Source organism: Colossoma macropomum, unplaced genomic scaffold (assembly GCF_904425465.1).
Source record: "Colossoma macropomum unplaced genomic scaffold, Colossoma_macropomum, whole genome shotgun sequence".
Classification (NCBI taxonomy): domain Eukaryota; kingdom Metazoa; phylum Chordata; class Actinopteri; order Characiformes; family Serrasalmidae; genus Colossoma; species Colossoma macropomum.
The window spans coordinates 18,129,812-18,151,476 of record NW_023494790.1 but is presented as its reverse complement, the minus strand read 5'-3'; positions in this window follow the sequence as shown (position 1 = coordinate 18,151,476).

Below are 21,665 nucleotides of genomic sequence, written 5' to 3'. Positions count from 1 at the left end.
AACATAGGGGGCATTGGATAACCACACATCTTGACATTGTATAAAAACAAATATGTGTGTGCATTTGTGAGCTGATTGAATTAGTTGTCATTTATGTTCCTCTGTTTGGGTTTAAACAGTTTTGCTGGTTGCAGTTCAAAGGCTTGTATTGTGGGTCTTGACCTTGCACTTCCCACATGCTTGATTGGACTTCTGGAATGATGTGATGAGTGGCTATCCTTTTTTAACCCAGGCTGCTACAGAAGGCCAGCTTGTGCATGCGCGCATGTGTATGTGTGTTTTGTCATATCACAGCTGACACATCACACCACACCCTGCCTTGCCACTCAATACCCAGCCCACGTTGTTTATGTCCCTCTCTGGACAAGTTCAAGTGAATGTCATCACACACTCTCACACAGCCACATTCTAGCACACCGTGCACACATACACATCCCTTTTAGTTGTTACTGATTATGACACTGCTCCAGTTTTCATTTAACAGTTCACTCATTATTTATGAGTAAACGAATTACACACAACCCCCCTTCACCATACTTGCACTGTTAAGCCTGAGGGGGTAGGGTGTACCACCCAGTTTATTTTGGAGGGGGAGGTTTGGGGGCATGTCTCAGCTGCTGTGATGAAGGTGGCTGTTTGGGACAGGCGTGGACATGCCTGTTGCTCCAAGATCAGCTGTGAAGCTCCCCCTGCATGTGTACCGTGTGGCAGCCCAATTCCAACCAGTCTCAGCTGCTGTCGTTGTTGTTTTGCTCGACACTGATTTGAACTCTACAATCCGATGCATGCTTGGTCATGGGTGACACCTGAAACCCCAGTCTGTTCAGTTAGTTATACAGTTGAGATTTTGGCTAATCCAAGACCAACAGCTTCCGACATTAGTCACTCATTGTTGTTGCCTTACAGAGTATAGAGTACACAGTACAGCACAGCTACATTGTTTATGTTATGTCCTTTTGTGTAAGTGTCAACTATTGTCTAATAAACTATGCTTGAAAGACAGAGGTCTGTTGAGTAGAGTTACCTTCTAGGACTCTCAGTTTGGTCCTGTTCAGACAGAGCCTATATGGTTCAGTTTTAGAATTCCTCCAGGGCCTTTCAGCAAGAGATAGTGTAATGGGGCAGTGATTGAAGTGGTCAGACAGCAGTTTGCCTTTGTGGCAAGTGGTAACTTCAGTATGACTGGTCTAAGTTTATTGCCTCTGGCCAAAGCAAAAGCTAGTGAAGTAAGAACCCTGTCTGTAACCTATACTGAGCCACACAATACCATAACCAACAAGGCTGAAATCTTATACTTACTTTTTATGCATTTTGGAGTCAAGTTAAGTCATTGAGTTCCCACACACATTCAACCTTCTCATGTCTTGGTGTCCAGAATTGGCCTGGGTTCATTTTAGACATTTCACTTTAACAAATGTCCTTTCTGATCACATAAGAAGCTTTGTTTATCTTTTAATATCTGGTCTTGCTCAACTTTAAGATTCCCCTGCTTAAATGAAACATATGTTAGTGAAACTGCCTCTATTATTATATTCTATAATATATTATTTTGTGCAAACTGGAGTCAGATTAAATCATTTCCACATACATTTAGATTATTACTTTGACCTTTATTTGTAGATATGTCCTTTCAAATCAGATCAGAGTTCTTGGAAGCTTTGTATATCTTCTAATATCTGACATGGTATTGCTCAACTTTAAAATGCACCTTCTTACATGAAAAATATGTCAGTGAAACTCCAGGAGGGTTTATTCTGCATATGCATATAAGTTTAGCTGTCATTTTTTAATCACCTTTAATTACAATTTATCGAAAGAAATATCTCAGTATCTCATCTTCAGTGCCAGATTTTCAATGTATGATTATTTGTGCATATTTAAAAAACACAGTGCATAAAGTGTGCACTAACTAACAAGACTGAAATCATATTATTTTCATGCAAACATAAAAATCCACCTTTATTTAAAAACACTGCTGGTCTCAGCATCCAGTGTTGTATCATGATCTTGAAATTAATGATGATGCACAGACGTTTCACTTCAAGAATCTATATATAATGTTAAATCAGGTCAGAGTTATTGGAAGCCCTGCATATATTTTAATATCTGATCTTGCTCAACTTTAAAATGCCCCTGCTCTTTATCTTATTTGTAGAAGAAACAAGCATATGCATGTATGTTTAGCTGTCATTTCCATCACCTTTAATTGCAATTTACAGAATCATCTCAACATCTTACACATCAAACGAACACAAATCAAACACACACACACACACACACACATGACAGCTGCCGTGTACATAGTATCAGAATATAATGAGAAACAGACCAGTAGGAATGGTCCAAAATTACTTAGAATAAATTCTTGTTAGTTGAACTTACATGAAAATTAAGCGTGCTTTTCCTACAAGATACAAGGTTTTGCTCAGAGGTGGCGATATGCGTATGGGTTCAGCTGCTCACTTGAACAAATGATCCTTCTTTTCACATCAGAGTTATTGATATGATATTGTTTGGCTCACTGTCGCTCACTGTTACTGATTGGCATTTTCTTTACATAATTCTTCTGTCAGTATGTTTCAAGGAAGAATTGGTTATCATTTAAAAAAGTGAAATTCTCAACTTTTTTCTTTTCTTTGTCATTATATGCTTCAGTTCACTGCTGCTCCCATAATACCCTATATATATATATGTATATATATATCTCCTTCTAGGAAGGCTGTCCACAAGACGCAGATGTCGGATGAGAAGACTTGGCTCACATTCGACATTCCAATTCATCTCAAAGGTGTTCAGTGGGGTTGAGGTCAGGGCTCTGTGCAGGCCACTAGAGTTCATCCACACCAAACTCATCAAACAATGTTTTATTGACCTCCCTTTGTGCACAGGGGCACAGTAATGCTGAAACAGAAAAGGATCTTCCCAAAACTCTTACCACAAAGTTAAAAATGTACAACTGTCTACAATGTCTTTGGTGCTGTAGCATTAATATGACCCTTCTCTGGAACTAAGGAACCTAGCCCAAACCCTGAAAAACAGCCCCAGACCATTATCCCTCCTCCACCAAACTTTACTGTTGGCACTATGCCTTCCAGTAGGTAGTGTTCTCCTCACAGCCACCAAACAGAGATCACCCATCAGACTGCCAGATAGTGAAGCATGATTCATCACTCCAGAGAACATCTTTCCACTCCTCCACAGTTTAGTGGTGGCATGCTTTACACCACTCCAGCTAGAACTTAGCATTGCATGTAGTGATCTTAGGCTTGTGTGCAGCTGCTTGGCAATGGAAATCAATTTCATGAAACTTCTGATGCACAGTTCTTCTGCTGATGTTGCTTCTTGAGGTAGTTGGAACTTTGTAGTAAGTGATGCAAGAGAGGATGGGTAATTTTTATGCACTATATGCTTCAGCTCTTGGTGGTCGCACTCTGTGAGTTTGCATCATCTATCTCTTCATGGCAGAGATGTTGTTGCTTCTAGACGCTTCCATTTCACAACAATAGCACTTACAGTTAAGCAGGGCAGAAATAGCAGTGCAGAAATTTCACAAATTGACTTGTGGCAAAGGTGGCATCCTATGACAGTGCCATGTTTAAAGTCACTGAGCCTTTCAGTATGACCTATTGTACTGCCAGTTTTTGTCTACAGCCATATGCTTGATTTTATACATCTGTTAGCAATAGTTGTGACTGAAACACCTGAACTCGATAACTATGAGGGCCATATAGTCTGCATGTCTGTGTGTATAAAAAGCCTGTAGCTTCTTTATTTAAGATGGCACAGCTAATGCAAAGTCATTGTGCTTTATTAGGGGCTGTAGTTGGCCACAGCGTACACAAATAGAGTTTTGTCTAACAATTTGCTCTAAGCCTCACTACATCTTGCTGCCCCTGTCGTCAGCGTTAGACTCCCAGTACTTCCTAATCTAACAGAACACTAGTGAGCTAGTGTTGCCTTCACAATATGAGTGAGAATAACTCAGCAAATAAATGCCGCATGTATATGAAACTGGAAGAACAACTTGTGAGCATATTCTGTGCTAGATTGGATGTACATTTCGCGTTTTAAAAATCATGCAAACATGGCCCTGCCAATCAAGTGTGACATGGGAACCGTGCATGTGAGCTGAAAGGTGTGATCTTCATTGCACAATAAGTAGTGTTAAAGCATTGACAGGGCAGGTATTAAATCCATGCACATAGATTACATGTTGGAGCATGTTAGTCCTGGGAAAACTGGTTCTAGGGTGACGGTTTACAAGAACATGGCTTAAAGGTATGAGATATCATTAAATGTGCCCAGTTCTTTGGAACAAATGTATCTACACAAGGGGTGAGAGTGCCTAGAGAGGCACACTAGCCTTTGCTGTTTGCTCGTACATGGCAATGCTATGTCAGGCACACACCTGCTGCAGACTTGCAGGCCTCATGGTGAATTTATATCAGGCTGCTTTTGATGCTTTATTGGGCAGCAGACCTGTCCAGATGGGCCTTGTAAAGACCCAAACAAACCCACACACACCTCCTGCCTGCTCAGTCTCCATAAACTACCGAATGAGATTCACAACACAGACAGACCCAGTGAGGGGAAAATAAACCCAGAATACCGACCACAAAAACCCTCCACAAAGCCTGGAGCACCCCTCCCCACCAGCACTCTGTGCTACGAGGAGCAGCAGGGGCAGGAACATGAGGCAAGAGAAAACAGGCTGTAAATACTCGCATGTCTGTCACCATGACAGCCAGCAGGGCATTCTTAGGCAATCCCACGAGGTTCCAGTGCCAAAGGCTGGAGCGGCCAACTGGCACACTGCTGTTGCGTCTGACCACTGGTGTGCCTGGCCCGGTCAGAGCCACAAGACAGGGCACAGCCACCAGTCTTAGTGACTGGTTAAGATGACGATTATGCTCTCAGTCCAATGTGGGCTACTCCCTTCCTAATCTCTTTGGAATTGACCTTTAACTTGGCCTAAACATTGTTATTTCTGTATGCCATTGACCAAAATTTGTCTTATACATCTTTAAGACTTATGCCAAGAATATTGGCCCATTAGTAGAAATATCCTCTGTTCTATTACAATAGAAAATGCTAGTGATCCCATAGTATCCTGTGGAGGGCAAAATTCCTCCAGTCTTTTACAATGCATTACAATCTATATGACCAACTGCAGCCTGTAAAGCGCGTCTTAAAGAATGGCATTTAGACACCAGCTACTGGAGATCCTAACTCTGACGAGGCCACATTCACTGGAAATGTAAATGACAGTTTTGTCATGCAGTTCATTACAGCAACCGTGACTCCTCCAGGGCTTTGCTTAGAGTGAGAGAAAAGAGAGGGAAAAGTGCCTAAGCCTTAGGGAGAAAAGGAAAAAGAAATCTATTGGAGAGCAAGTACAAAAGACACAGGGAGAGCGTGAATGTGGTGGCTGCCAAGCGCTGGGAATTCATGGTTAGGTTTTTTATCCCCTCGTTGGCAGTGATTCTGGTTTGAAAAGAAGGTCGAGGGGGCAAGTTTGCTAGAGGCGACAGATTGCAGATGTCTCTATTGGATGCTTTGAGAGTGCCCCCACTCTCTTTCCTCCCCCATGAGAAAAGCTCCATACAGTAGACTGTTCTTTAGTCAGGCTGAGTGCAAGACCGTTTCCTGAAGAGAAACTTTTCACACTTTAAAGCTATCATTAGCCTCAGTTTCATGATTTTTTAATTATGTCTCTGTCATTTGGTGAAGACAGAAAGCATTTTACTGTAACTAATAAGACTTTAGGGCTCAATTTCTCTGCTTGTTTGGTTGTTAGCTCTCAATGGGTCTCACTCAGTGATATAAGAGATCTGTTTTTCAGGTCATACACTTATTCATTCATGTGCTGACAGTATGCCCTAGACTGGAGTTGTACATAGTTCCCAGTCGTCCTTTTCTCAGCTATCACAGGCACAGCAGAGGGATTCCTGGAATTAAAGGGGTTGACCTAAGCACTATATTTTAACTTCATGCAGATTTTCCTATCACTTATAATTTATATGGAATGAGATTGCTGTTTACCTAACCTCACAACCCAGAAACACTGACATTCTGGCGCTATGTGACTCAGCCGAGATTCTGGGAGCTAGTCCCTGCTACTATGGGTCAGAAAACACCTCCGCAACTCAATCCATTGGAAACTCTTTCCTTTCTGCTAAATGTGAAGATGTAAATAAATTGACCAACATTTCTAAACTCAAACTGATCGCTGTTCCACTGTGATTTCCTGAAAGAATCCATTTTTCTTCTCTTAAAGCACTCCTGGTCAAAAATAATGTGATAAACCACAAAAACCTGAGATGTGACCAGTTGTTGAGCAGTACAGATGCCATCACTAACGCAACACAGAGTAGTCAGTAGTAGAGGGAGGAGATAATGTTGTGGTATTACTGTGTGCAGCCTGAGGGCAGCGGGGGGTTGGTGAGGTGTGCAGGTATACTGTACTTATACTGTCCCTTGCGGCTCTGCTAAATAGAAATAGCGCCTACCCGGTGAGTAATGGCATCTAGCAGTGAGAGCTCCACAGAGCGAGCCCAGATGGCCAAGCCCCTCTGGGAGGAGACGGTTACTGTTCCAGTCCATCAACCTGGAGCCAGCCACAGCCACCGCCAACCTGCCTTAAGGTTTGCGAAATGCAAATATTTTTATAAAACCACCACACAGATACTCGTGGGGTTACATTTCCTTTATTTCATTTGCGGTGGAGTTGTATCGGCAGGGCAAGCGACTACTGCTAGGGAACAAGTGGGCTTGTGATCAGAAGCTACAAAAGCTTCTCTGCATCACTTTATTTAGTCACATGTGAATCAATGACCATGGGTCTATCAAACTGCTCTCTGCTTCACTGGTGCAGATCATCTTTGCAATGTTTTTCTGTCAATAATAAAATGACATACAGGATACAAGGACATTTCTATGATTTCTGCTGCTTCATTTCTCAGTTATGAGACTGAGATTTCACAATATTGTCAGCACACATAGGTAAACAGACCCATTTAATTAGGAACAATTGTAGGCAAGGGATGTTGCCCAGAAGAATGCATATAAATTATATCTAAAGTTGGATGTAGAAATTTGCGCTAATATTTCCTGGACAGAGAAGTCACATTACAGTGTTCAGCTTGACCCAGATTTGTTATTACATTGCAAAAAATAATATCTTGGCAACAGAAAGTACCTCAAATCTAGTCAATATATCTAATATTACTGATTATAAGATTGTTGTAAGAATATTATATGGTTATTCTACCTATTTCTAGACATATTGACTCATTTAAAGTAATTTCATCTCATGAAATGCTTCCTTTGGCAGATTCTGATTCTTTTGAAATGATCATATATTGAGAAACTATGTATGTATATATATATATATATATATATATATATATATATATATATATATATATATAGACTAGATTACTAAATGTTGGATGTTTTAGTACAACTAGATACAGTCTTATGCAAAAATTTGAACATGCCTGAGTAAAATATATGTTTGTTGATATTTTTAAGTGACAACAATGGCATTTCTTAGTGCAAACCCAAAATTTTAGTGCACAATTTCTGTTTATTTGCCTAGTTTAACATGTTGGGGAATAAAGCCATAAAATGTAAAACATACCATATCTTTTGCACAGGGCACGTTTAATGTTTTATTTTATTTTTCCATGCAGTATCCTAAATTTAGCAAATGAACAGTAATTGTGCCTTTAAAATTCTCTGTAGAGGACAGCAGATTATTTTCACTTAGAAAATCAACAAAACATGTATTTGACCAGGATCGTCCAAAGTTTTGCATATAACTACACCAAAATGATTCACATTTTCAATTAATTTTCATTAAGTCTTAAAGAGCTTCATTACAGAAGGTCTTAAGCACATGGAAAAAACTGCATTACAAAGGTCACCTGGAACTGGTGTTTAAAAAGACTAGATTATCAGTTATCACATTATGAGCCAAGTGATTGGTGATGGCACTCCCTTGTCTTGCTAACCTGTTGAACAGGAACATCAGCAAATCGGGTTTCATTAATTAAAACTCTATCCTTAATCTTTTAATTAGACATATATTATTAATTATAACTTGACCTGAAAGCAACCCTTCCAAAAGTTGTTTTTGTCATGACTTGGCAGGTCAAATGAGGTTCTCTGAGTAGAATCTCTGTTGACACAATATTGCAATGAAATCCGCTTTGTGTTCTGTTTTCAAGTCGTCTCTGAGTATGCTACAGTACAAAGCGCTAAACTCACCCAGCACTCCCTCATGTGTAATGATAAAGTACAGCTTCTGCACATTATATCTGATACATGATCATTATGCTAGTATATATCTGTACTTTTGTGCGCTGTTATAGAGGTGGGCCTCTTCTTGGTCTGCAGAATCCGACAAGCTTCCAGAGAATCTTGGGCTCAGTACAAACATAAACACCTTATTTTTTCCCTTCAAACTTCAAGTCAGCCAGGAAACTGGAGCAGTTTTTGAATTCTTTTAAGGTATTTTTACATCTTGAGCAATTGGGCTGGTAATGACTGGTTCCCATCTGCTATAAATCTTCGACAGGCATCATTAAGCATCTGTTTGTGACTACTCTCATGATATCTGGGCTGTCTGAGTACTTGCCCAAGTTTCAAAGGTTTACAGTATCATTCAGTCAACCATTAATCAAGTGTGTAGTAATGGTAGCAGTGACAGTGGAAGAAGACAGCTCATCCTAGAAACCCATCGTGTCAGAACATATTTGTGTCCAATTCTTTACACTTGAGCAATAGGGTGTTTCCACATTAGATATGAAAAAAGGAATCTGTAATTTATGCTAATTTTTCTCAGCCTGAATGTGTATGTGTGAAAGCTACACTTTTACACAGCTGTTCACCATTTTATGGCCCTGTGATGACGCTTCTACAGAAGCCTGTCAGTCTGGCCCCATGCTGTTATCAGCTGTGGGAGAGCTACAGGGAGAGGCTGCCAAAACAAGTAAGGCAGTAGAACAGGAAGGCACAAAAGCAAGCAATCAGGTATTCATATGTATATGGATATGCATATGTCAATATAATGGCTTTGCTGTTTAATATTAGAACAGGCCAGTATGCTAATATTCCCTTTTTCTTCAGATTAAGCAGAACTGATTAAAGGCTGACTTGTTACAGTAGCATCTTGCAGATAAGTAACCCAACTGAATTTGTGCAATGTATGTGACATAATTATAGGGGTATCCTTCAAGGCCTTCAGAAAAGGTCTAATGGGATCTGGAGCTTAAAAATGTCTGTAATGTTTAGCAAAAAAAAGTGATAGAATCATAATATGTGTTGTATTTAAACTATGTACGGTGGCGCAGTGGGTAGCGCTGTCGCCTCACAGCAAGAAGGGCCTGGGTTCAATTCCCGCCCGGACGGCCAGGGTCGTTTCTGTGTGGAATTTGCCTGTTCTCCCCGTGTCTGTGTGGGTTTCCTCCAGGTACTCCGGTTTTCTCCCACAGTCCAAAAACATGCAGTCAAGCCAATTGGACATGCTAAAATTGCCCCTAGGTGTGAATGTGTATGTCTGTCTGTCTGCCCTGCGATGGACTAGCGACCTGTCCAGGGTGTATCCTGCCTTCCGCCCAATGACAGCTGGGATAGGCTCCAGGACCCCACCGTGACCCAGAAGGATACGTGGTTTAGATGATGGATGTATGTAAACTATGTACGTATTGTAGTTCTACTCTAATTTTATTGTTAAGTTTTGGTTAAAATCTTGAAACAGAAAATTGACCAGTCCAGTTTATATCTCCATGGTATCTAGGTAAATATAGCCAAATTATCTCCAATTGAATAGGCCTTCAGGACCTGTAGTGAAGCCCTAATATACCTAATATGCCACCAAAATAATTTAGAAGGGACAGTGGAACCAACCAATCATATTTTGTTTTCTAATGTTTGGGTCCAATTTCATGCAACAAAGGTCATTCTAGGCCTTCTAGAATCCTAGTTATGTCACCAACTGTGGAGAAGCAGCAGTAGTAGGCAGTAGTTAGAGATGGAAAACAGTGGTAGAAGCTCTATGCCAGAGCTCTATACTGAAAGAGTCTATACTCTAAAACTGCAACATACAAGGTATAATATCTGTTATAAGTTTCAAATAAAACATGGAATGTCTTTTGACAGAGTGTGGTTATTTATGCCCTGAACTAGCCCACACTGCAGGCCTTGCTCTCACTGTTTGCAACTGAACATAATACATGGCACTCAAGCATTGGGAAAGACTGATACAGGGCTTGCAGTTATAATGCTTCCTTTTAGTTCTTTCTGTAGTACATTGCTCAAAACTCATGAAATGAAAACAAGAGTACATCGTGTACCATGTAAACATCTGAATGTGCTTTAATCTCTTTGTGAATCAGGCCTGTGGTTTGTGAGCCATCCTGTTTAGCCTAAGACTCCTTGTCATGAGGTAATCAGCTCTGAACCCCCCAATTACTCTACATTTCTCAACGATTACCTACAGTAAAACTAACGCACATACATACAATGTTTGCCTTTGGCTATGAGGTGCTGTGAGTACATGTCTTACCTACAGCATAGGTGGGGTTTTTGATTAACTTGCAAGCCCTGAAGCTGACTGTGCCTTATCCTGCTGACTACTCCACTACACACTCCACTCTTTTGAGTCTCTAGAAACAGTCCAGCTCCTCATTAATGATTTGTAGAAATCAGACCTGCCGTTATTGTTTGTTGTTGAACATTATCCTAAGCTGACTGTCAGCAAGAATGAAAGAGAAATGATCTTCTGTTCAGTAACAAGCAGAGGGCCTGTGACCTTGTGAGCTTTCAACATCACTTCAGTTCCCAAATCCTATAGCTTACATGTATATATAGTCATATACACTGTCTGGATGATCATAACACTATCTACAAGTAGAGGGGATTTAAAACCACTGCCAACTTGTCCAGGCCATGCTGCTCCAGCAAATTTAACCCAAGAGCAGACCATAAGATGCTAAAAGAAGTTTCTAAGAACTCTAAAATTTCATCACAGGATCTGCAGGTAGCTCTTGCCACTGTGTAAGTAAACAAGCATGCATCTACCATTAGAAAAAGACTGTACAATTTTGGTGCACCAGAAGGAAGCATTTGTTGTAAAAAAAAGAATATCAGGGCAAGACTAAAGTTTGCTAATGAACATTTAGACAAGGACCAGGACTTCTGGAACAATTTGCTATGAACAGGCAAGTGAAAGATAGAGTTGTTTGGCCACAGTACCAGAAGCCATGTTTGATGGAAACCAAAGACAGCATTTGATCAGAAGAAATTCATACTAACTTTAAAGAAAGGTGGTGGAAATATTATGGTTTGGGGCTGCTTTGCTGCCTCGGGGCCAGGCCAACTTGTAAGCATAGAATCGACTATAAATTCTCTTTTATGCCAAAGCATACTCGAGGAGAATGTGAGACCAGCTGTACAAAAGTTGAAGCTGAAGAAGTTAACTTTCCAACAGGATAATGATCCCAAATATGCAAGTAAATTCACAAAGGAATGGCTCAAAAGGAAGAAGTGGAGGGTTGTGGAATGGCCTAGTCAAAGCCCAGATCTGAATCCCACTGAAATACTGTGGGGGGAGTTTGAAACAACCTGTACCTGCAAAGAAGCCTCTAAAACATTGCACAGTTGAAAGAATTCTGCATGGGGGAATGGGCACAAATTTCTCGTAGTAGATAGTTATAGGAAACGCCTACATAAATTTGTTTCTGCCAAACAGGGCAGTACCAGTTACTGAAACCAGGGGTGTATTTAGTTTTTCAAAAGGAAAAAGACATTTTAGTTAGTTTATTTATAAGTAAATGATTGAAAAGTCAAATTATCTTTGTTTTTTGTTCTATTACATGACATTTATAAATACATACTGTTTAGCTGATGATTAATTACTAATATGCCCACATGTGTCAGAAAACCAAAACATTTTATGGGATGTACTTCTTCACATGACTATATGTGAGTGTGTGTATTTGCTCTTCAATGTTTATCTTAATTGCGTAAACGAAAACAGGTAAGCATTTTGTGAGAACTTTATTAATATTGAGATGCCAGGTATAGTTGGGTTTCTATATGCTAAGCTCAAGACTAAACAAAGAAAAGAGATGTGGCAATATGAAGAATGAGTCTACCGGCAGGAAGAGTGTTTTTCTTGGTCGGTGTGTGGCAATGCCAGTAGTATGACTTCATTTCCAAGCACAGTCACAAATAGTCTAAGATGACAGCTCATGATAAAATGACTTCAGCCCTATTCAAACTGGATTAGTTTTGCCTGAACAGGTCCTGTAATGTAATTCATAAGGAGTTTGACTGGCTAATTAATAAGGGATAAAGTATCTGTGTAATTTCCCCAAAATACCCCAGATAGCCTGAATCGAAATGTCATAGCTCAGATGTTTACATCAGCATTAAGTGGATCCAAACAAATAAACAACAAAGCCTAACCTATAGTTAATGCTTTATAGAATAGCTTAAGGCAAGTGAAGTAGAATCATTCAATTTACCAAATGCTTCCTGACATGTCATAAATTGCACTGCCCTGTGAAAGATATTTCATTTTCCTTCTTCTAAATAGCCCATCAGCAAAAATGTCTAGGTTATAGTAATCCTGTTTTGAACTTGAGGATTGCCTTGCTCCCTTTAATATATATATATATATATATATATATATATATTATATATATATATATGACTACTATTAACAAGGGAGCTCCAGTTTCGTTAGAAGATATTTCAGTCCATGATTATTATTTAGCAGACTTGTAAATACTATGGACATTGCAGATTCATCCTGAATTACACTCATGGATCTCATCGGTAATCACTCAAATTACAGCACCTCCCCACGTAAAACTAACCCAGCTCGAATAGGGCTATGGCACCAAACCAGAAGACTGGACGCAGTAAACTAAGGACCTGTCTCCACCTCATGTTTAATTAACAACATAGTCAGTGGTGATAAGAAATGTTAATAAGTGTGTACCATCTTACTTAGACCTTAAAAACACACTCAGTCTCATGACATCTATAGCAGTGGTTACTAAAATGAGCACTGAATCATCTAGGTTCCAAGAGCAATGACAGGTGTCACAGAAGACACTGAAGACATAACAGACAGACATGCATTTCATGCAAATGGTGTTAAAAGGCAAGGGACCAGCCCTTTTAGAAAGGTTAAAACAATTGAAACTATACTAGAGTATTCCCTACCAAAGTAGTGTCCACACACTTTTGGAGCAACACAATGTTCCAAAATGGATTAGGGAAATTGGCACTTGTGCATTATACAATTAGAGAACATTAATACCACTCTATCAGGAGGCAAAACATACATAAAACTTCACCTCAGCAATGCCAATCTGCAGGAGCCACTGAAGAAATACATTGTCATAAACATACACAGGTTCTTATTTTCATGCATACACTGCAAAGACAATGTATATCTACAATTATCTTTAATATTATTTATAATTTTTTATTATTTATATATATATATATATATATATATATATATATATATATATATATATAATATTTCCCATATTGAGATTGTTGTTAGTTTATTAGAAGAGTTGTGTCTAGAAATTTTGTATTTGTTTTACATAATTTTATCTATTGAAATGATCTCACTATATTGGCAGATAATTTTGCTTATTTTAAGAAATACGCTGGAAACAAGCAAAATTATCTGCCAATGTAGTGAAATAATTTCATCTAACAAATTACTTAAAACAAGTATAAATGTATGAAAATAAGTTCATCTTATAATATACTAACAGCAATCTCAACATGAAAAATGTTAGATTCATTCACTACATTTAAGATGATTTCACTTGCCAAGATACCATTTTTTTTTGCAGCCCACATCTTCCTTTTGGCATGGCCACCAAGCATATGCCAAAGAGTCAAAGAGACTTAGCTACAGGGTTTTAAACGTCAGTGTTTATTTAGATGACCATGGGCAAAAATGGACAAGAACATTTGAAAATTTAGATGAAGTGCTGATTAGACTCTCAAATGCTGGAATGCTCTCAAGAAAGACAAATGTGTTTTTCAATCATGTGAGGTTGTCTGCTTGGGGTATAAGATTGATGCTGCAGGCCCAGTGGAAGAAAAGGTCCAGCATTGAAAGAAGCCAAAGAATGTGACAGAACTGAAGTCCTTTTTAGGGTTTCTGAATTATTATTATTGACAATTCCTGCCAAAGTTAGGTTCCAACTTAATGCTACTTCATGCCCTGTTAAGGAAAATACAACATGGAGCAATGGATCAAGAGGCAGAAGAAGGACCCCTTACAGTCAAAACCGAGCATTATATCAGTCATCATAGATGGTCATTTACTGGAAAGACAACACACAATGTTGCAGAAAATGGTGAGGCTATGCCTCTCGCTCACTTGCATCTTGAAAAAGAAGCATTTGGCCTGTGTGGAAAAAGCTTCAGAACTCCAGTACACACCAGGCAAGTAGTTGTGACATGCAAATGCTCTCAGTAGGCTGCTTCTGCAAGGAAGACAGACAGATATACAGACCACTACCAACAGAGACAGTGCTGATAATGGAATGCCTGTCACCTCTGGATATGAAGTAATGCCCAGGGCAACCTAAAGAGAACCAGGGTTATCCAAGATTGTTAAGTTGTTGACTGACGGTTGGACTAAGTGTCCAGATGCAGAAAACCGTGCCTACTTTTTAGAGTGATATTTGGTGTGGGGAACAAAGGAAGTAGCTTTTACATGAAGCTCATCCTGGAAGAGTATGGCCAGATGATGTATGTGGTAGATCTGTAGAAAAAAATGTTTGTGAATGTAAGACAAACTAGGCAAACTGGCATTGCTCCACTAAAGCACCATCAAACACATGTTAATAGCTAACCCTGAGCAAAGAGGTGAATTAAGATGCACAGGAAGCCCTCTACAGCCAGTACACCAGAAAAGACTACTTGTGGTAGGAGGCAAAGTTTATCCTCACAGTTTTTTGCTCACAATTTTGGCTCTTGTCCACAACGACTGCCTGAAGCCATGATCAAACAGACAAGCCCAGTTACTTTTGTGACTGATCTGCAGATCGATTGCAGGTCAAAAAACAGCAGGATCGTCTTTGCTCCTGGTTGGCAGAGCCTATCGACTCTGAGTAAACTTTAATTTTTTCAGCTCCCAGTGAGTATACATTGGCTTCTCCTACCTTTTCTCAAAGGCTATATGAAGAGAAAAGTCCAGAGTTGTCATTAAAGCAGGCTGTGTCTCAGCAGTCAGGAACTTTCTGGGACCATAGCAACAATGAAAGTCAACAGCCAGCTGAGGTTCTTATCATGGAAACTCAGACACCCGGGAACTTATGAAATTCTCATTGTACACCCAAACCTAATGTTCCTTTGAATCTGTGAAATAGTTACACAGGAATTCCAAACACATCAACTCTTAAAACCTGAAATCCAGTTTGCATCTCAAGAAAGGGGTAACGTACAGGCATGATACATATTACAGTGATCAACAGAACATTGCACTCATATCACAACATTCAGCAGGTTTCACTAGGGTGTGAAGTATCAGTGAGTAATCCAGTTCAAAACCAACCCAAAATTCACTCTGTATCTTATTATATCTCTGTTTCGATTTACATCCCATACTGCATGTGTATTGGTCCAGCTCCTTTCCTCTTGTCTCTGTAATGAGCATAGTGAGTGATCCTGAGCACCATTATTTGTTAAAGCATTCAGAAAAATGGATCTTCCATTTACACCTAAAGATATACATCATGTTCTTTTCAATACTATTAATTATTTCTAGTATTTTTAAAATAATTTATTTGATTCTGTACTGAGTTTAGTGTCAATCTGAAAATCTTTTTTTTTTCAAAAGTACTTATCTTGTCCCTGAGCAGAGTATTCCAAAAAATGTCCAAATTCATAAAGATATCACAATTTTGTTAGCATTTACACGTTAAAAAGTTACATATCTGAGTAGTCAGGGGTCTCTTGAAAATAACAACATCAGACATGTGCGACTGTCCCATATAAGTTCTTTGTAATTGTGGTTGTATTTGAAAATACTAAACATAATTCGCGAAATGACCTAAAATGACCTAAATTTCACATTTTCTAATCTTTTCTGTTTTCATACAAACATGCTGCTACTACTAGTGCCTTTGCTGTATATACCGCTGGACCTTGATCAAAATACGCCACACAGAAACATTGCTCAGTTGTTATCTATGGAAAATTAATAAAGGATTGATTACATACCTCTCTTGGTCATTTGGTTTAATCAACTGCACCTATTCCCTGATATACATATGATTATGTTTGATTATCCTTGACTATCTGAGCCAGATACTTCATTTCTTTGAAGTTCTAATCTGCTGTAATATCCCTGTAAATACAAGGTGACTCATTTTTCCTAGCTCAGAAAAGACTTAAACCACATGATGCCATACCTTTGCGTGGGGCTTTTTGAAACTGAGGTGGTGTTAGAATGCAGACTCAGTATGTAGGCTTATGTTTATGTTTACAATAGCCAGTTCAGGGGATTTCTCTTTTGAAGAAGTTAGGCAGATAGGCCTATGGCCTAGGAGGGTGATCTTACAAAGGTATGAATTCTCTTCGTTTACAGTCCAACGGTGTCAGAGGGAGGATTCTGCCAGGAAACTGCCAAAATGTTCATACTAGCTTGCAGCAATTTATTCTGTTCTATTAATGAAATATACTGTATTATCATAATGAAAAACATATAGATATTCTAAAAACATATAGAATAAATGTTTTATATGTGTTTTCTTCTAAAAAAAAAAGGCTGTGGCAAATCCCCTCCTGGAATATCTGAAATCTATTTATGAGCAGTTTATACTGCTTAAATCACCTAAATCTCTTTTCAGTTGATCAGTTGAGACTGCTGTGATGCAGTTAAAGGGATAGAAGTTTTGTTTAAGGAGTTCAGTACCTAAAGTTAGGGACGTTGGGCTTACATAAGAGCTAAAAAAATGGACATGGGTGGGGCTTATAGTAGACTATATCTGTCTTGTTCTAAAAAGAGTTGTGTGGAGCCCAGCATGTAACAACGCCAGTTTCAATTAAACAATTTTTTTTCCAACTGTTTTGCCGCTGGTCGCTACACCAGTTGTATAATTTTCAGTAGTAGGGACATTCAGTGTACACTGTGTCCTCTGCTCTGTATGAACCTACTGACCTCTGCAGTGTCAGGTGATGCTTTGGTCTGCTCTCCCCCACACCCAAATGAGCATGAACCTTTAACCTCCCATCGTCACACCTGGAGACAGAGGAGCCAGTCCCCAGGGCAGAAGGCACAGACGACTGAAAGTATCTACTTTTACAGAAGTCTGGCCTCACAGCCCTTATAGCATAAAACTGAAATATATATCTATCTTCCACATGCTGTATAAGTCCAATACTTCCCTCTATAATTACTTTGTACATAAATGAATCACAGAAGTTTATTGCTCATGAGTGATTTTTACAAGGCAGTATCATCCAGAGCTAAGTAGGTGTCAGGGAGGCTTTGCCTTATGAGCTTCTGTAATGTTCTGGACTGTTACACAGCCCCTGTTTTTCCACACCAGCTCCACCCTGGCACAGTCCACTAATAGTCACCTACACCTGATTTTCAAGGATTCATTAGAACCTCTCTGGTTTTCTCAAGTGGTTGGCTGTCTTGCTAGTATCTCTAGGCAGTGCTTCTTGTTCTTGCATTTCTGATTTTGTGATTATGTCCCTTTGATGTACCAATTTTTGTGCCTCAGTTAGCCATGTTTCAGAAAACACTAGTTTAATCTCAGATGGCCCCCCTGCTCCCTATGTAGTGCACTATGTAGATCATTAAATAATGGCTTCTACACCTGAAGAACACATTATACGTCTGCTAGAAAGCCTTTATACTCAGCCACAAACAGTACGACTTCCTATTTAACATTTAGAGCACTATTTGCATGTAGAACTCATAGTTTCTTGACCTATGCATTACAATATGGAGTAGAGAGCTATATAAGATTCAGCTCAAGTGGAGCCTACTCGCAGCTATAGCCTTCTGCCCCTGGATCACCCACATTACATTGGGTTATTAATATGTAATCTGTCTGGGACTCTGTGCTGTGCAAGTGCTTCATGTTGCTTTCCGTGGAGGGGCAAAGTCCCATGCTGAAAAGCGGGATATTGTTTTATGTTGCTGTGTCTGTGGACAGAGTTCAGCTCTAGGTGAGCTCCTCATGCCGGTCTCTCAGAGCTCAATCACAGAGTGTACATGGCTGAGTGTTGAGTTGCACTGCAGCCCCTGGAGCAGGTGGAAAACAAGGCCACCCAGATTACTTTTGCAGAGGAAAAACCGAACACCCTTAGCCTTGTGTACACAAGAAAAGGCAGAGGAAGCATCAAAATGAGGTCGGTGTGTAGATCCTACCTCAAATAAACATCCCCAGAAGGACCTAGGCTCACTGTCTTTGGCTGGCTGTGTTTGACAATACTTGACAATGTGATCAGAGAGCACACATATTCCTCTCAGACATACACACAAGCACATTATTCTTTGAAGCTTACACAACATGCAGTTCCAGTGTATATATATATATATATATATATATATATATATATATGTATGTGTGTGTGTGTGTGTGTGTGTGTGTGTGTGTGTGTCCTCCAAGTATAAATAAAAAAAAATAATAAATATAAGGCATTTTCTACATTAAGCAGTGGAACAGCGTAATACCAAGCAATAAAATACATTTCCTAGGGGATTAAAAATTGGCAGAGATCTCCTATGTTTGTCTGCAAACTTTGGTCTCAAGCAGTTCATTCTGTGGCCCATAGGAGGGGGAAGTTAATGATTGGACGTGAACATCTCATTTCCAGTCAGGTGAAACAGAGCAGCCATTCTCTCTCATCAGCCTCAAGCTCAAGGTCAGTTTCGTGTACGCTTCACACTGACGTCAAATGAAAGCTCTAAGCAGGGCTAGCTGTGTGTGCGCTCTGGTGCGTATATGCATTTGACCTATTTAGCGTTTTTTAGACAGAGGGATCTGAGAGAGCTCAGATTAGCTCTGTTTTAGCCCGGAATCAACAGGGTAAAATTGGGTGTCACTCAGCAGACTGAAGGAAAATAGATCACAAAAGAAAGAAAAAGGAAGGCCTTCAGCTTAAAGAGCAAATATCTAAAGAGCTTGGGAAGTTTTCCACCTAGCCAACTCAATATATTTCCCTCTAACCGAGTCATTACATCTGCAGGCTAATAGTGCAACACATAACTTTGTAGCGTAAACAGGTTGTGCTATTGTTCTGTGCTATAGTATTCCAGTCCCAGATGGGATCTCTTATTTCCTCCTGTTTTGGCCCTTAATAAGCATGTTGCTCTTGGAGCAGCCTTTGAATTCATTGTCCTGCCCTATGACATGGCAGATTCATCATGCTTGACTGTTTATGTTTGTCCCTAATACCATTGTGTCCTCTGATGTAGATTACACTTTGGTGCTCATTAAACATTAACACTAACTGTGGCTGCTCCCTGTTTATACAGAACAAAATCTAGCAACAAATGCTTTATCATAGCCTTTAGGAGCACAGTCTCAAATCAGCGCTCGTACCTTTATCTTTACGTCTATATGAATGAAATATGCACTTTTAAACTCTCGCATGAGTCACTGTGCCTTATTGTCTTTGCACTGATTGCTTTCAGATAGGACATAGGACAAACATGGCTGCCACAGGGGCGGTTTGCATTGGTTGCGGCCATAGGGCTGTTTGCTTGAGGAAGGAAACGTTCACTTGGAGTCCTTTAGACTTCGACACTACAGGAAGAGGAGAAGGAGGGTGGAACTTCCTTGCCTTGTGCAGGGAGGCACAGCCGATCGCACCATACACACACTTCTGTCAGCAAAACAGGAAAGGCATGGTTAGCTAGTTCGTTTGTCACAGGTGCACAGCTACTAAAGATAAGCTAGAGCCAAACTGGAGCATGGCCCTCAAAACCGTCAGCACAACCATCCTGTTCCTGAAAATATTAGCAGTGCCCTTTTATTAAAAGCACAGCCGCACCCACGCGAAGGCGCTCATAAACTCTCTCATACACTCCCTCGCCTTCCCACAGCTTTCCAAGTCCATGTTTTGCCATATGCAGTAAATGCCCAGCTCTAAAATTGTGCTATATTTGGAAGAGAGACCAAGAAAAAGTTCACACTTTATTTATCGAAACTATAATTATCTCTAATATTCAAAATAACTTTTAATATCATTGTAGAGGTTTTCTGACTATTAAAGCAAAAAGATGTTTTTTTTGTAGTTGGATGTTTGTTAAATAGCCATTAGCATTTTAGTGACTTGTCTTATATCACTATCTCACATGGCTGCCCACATGGCTGGGCTTCTCACAATATAAGAACAGTTTCAGTGAACCATTGCAGAAAAGACTACCAGTTTCCTATCTTCATGGACTGTAGTCTCGTGGGGATAGACAGATTTACATAATGAGAATACATGTCAGGGGACAACATGTTATACTTTTGCTGTTGGTTTATAGCAAAATTCACCACAAGCAAGGGTACTAAAATCCACCTCAAATTCCTTTTAATGCCCAAAGTGCAGTAAGTAACACAAGCAAAACAAGCTAGCAAGCAAAATGCCTCATTATCATTAGCTAACAGAACAGTTTTTCTCTTGCAAGAGATAATGTCAGTTATGCTAACTTACATGACATCCATGGGTTAAAACATGCATATTGTGCGCTGGACAACATCTTAGGCGCATCATACTTTGAGCTGTGCAAAGCCTTGGGCTGCACCCTGAATCACATACTACTATACCATCTACATATCACTGAATTGATTAGTGGTTGATGAATTTTGACATTCAGTTTGTTCCCATCCTAATACATTCCCACCCACATTTAGCCCAAATTTTCTTATGGTTGTCCTGAGACGTTCTCGTTACAGGATCACATGAACTGCTGCTGCGAGCCTTCACAGCTTGTATGTCACGTTACCATATCATTACACATCTACTACTGTTAGTGTACTGTTCTTAACATTTTAACATAGCTGATAAAAAGTTTACTTCTCTTTTAACCAGAGCTAAAATAAGGTGTTTTGGTTTAAGCCCACACTTGACGAAACACTTGTGTGGGGAAGCTGTGGAAAAAAAAGGAACAGCTTAGTTCCCAAGGGCCCCTAATCAAAGAACAGAGTAGGCTTCCTGCTATTGTCCTGGCAGGTTCATTAAGGGCCGACAGCTACTTTTTCCTTACGTACACATCTGCACTTGTAAGTAAACACTCCCTCTCTCTCCCTCTCTCTCCCAGACACACACACTCACACATACACACCTCCATATATATCCGATCGCAGTCTCACACAAGCTAAAGCAAACATTTGTACAAATACACACACAAACCCTAAGGCTTGCACAAGGTTAAACAGCTTTGTCTGAAGTTCTTAGGATGTAAATATTTGCCGACCTCCTTATCTTTTAGCAAACCCTTGGTGCTGATACACTGGCTGCTTTCCTAATTGCTCTCCTTTGTGATGAATTGACTCTAAGAACTTAATTTCCAGAGCTCCCATCATCAGCCATTAGGCAGTGAAACAATAGGTGATGCGGTGAGTGAACTGCGCAACGTTCTACTAGACTGCTAACTCGGCTTA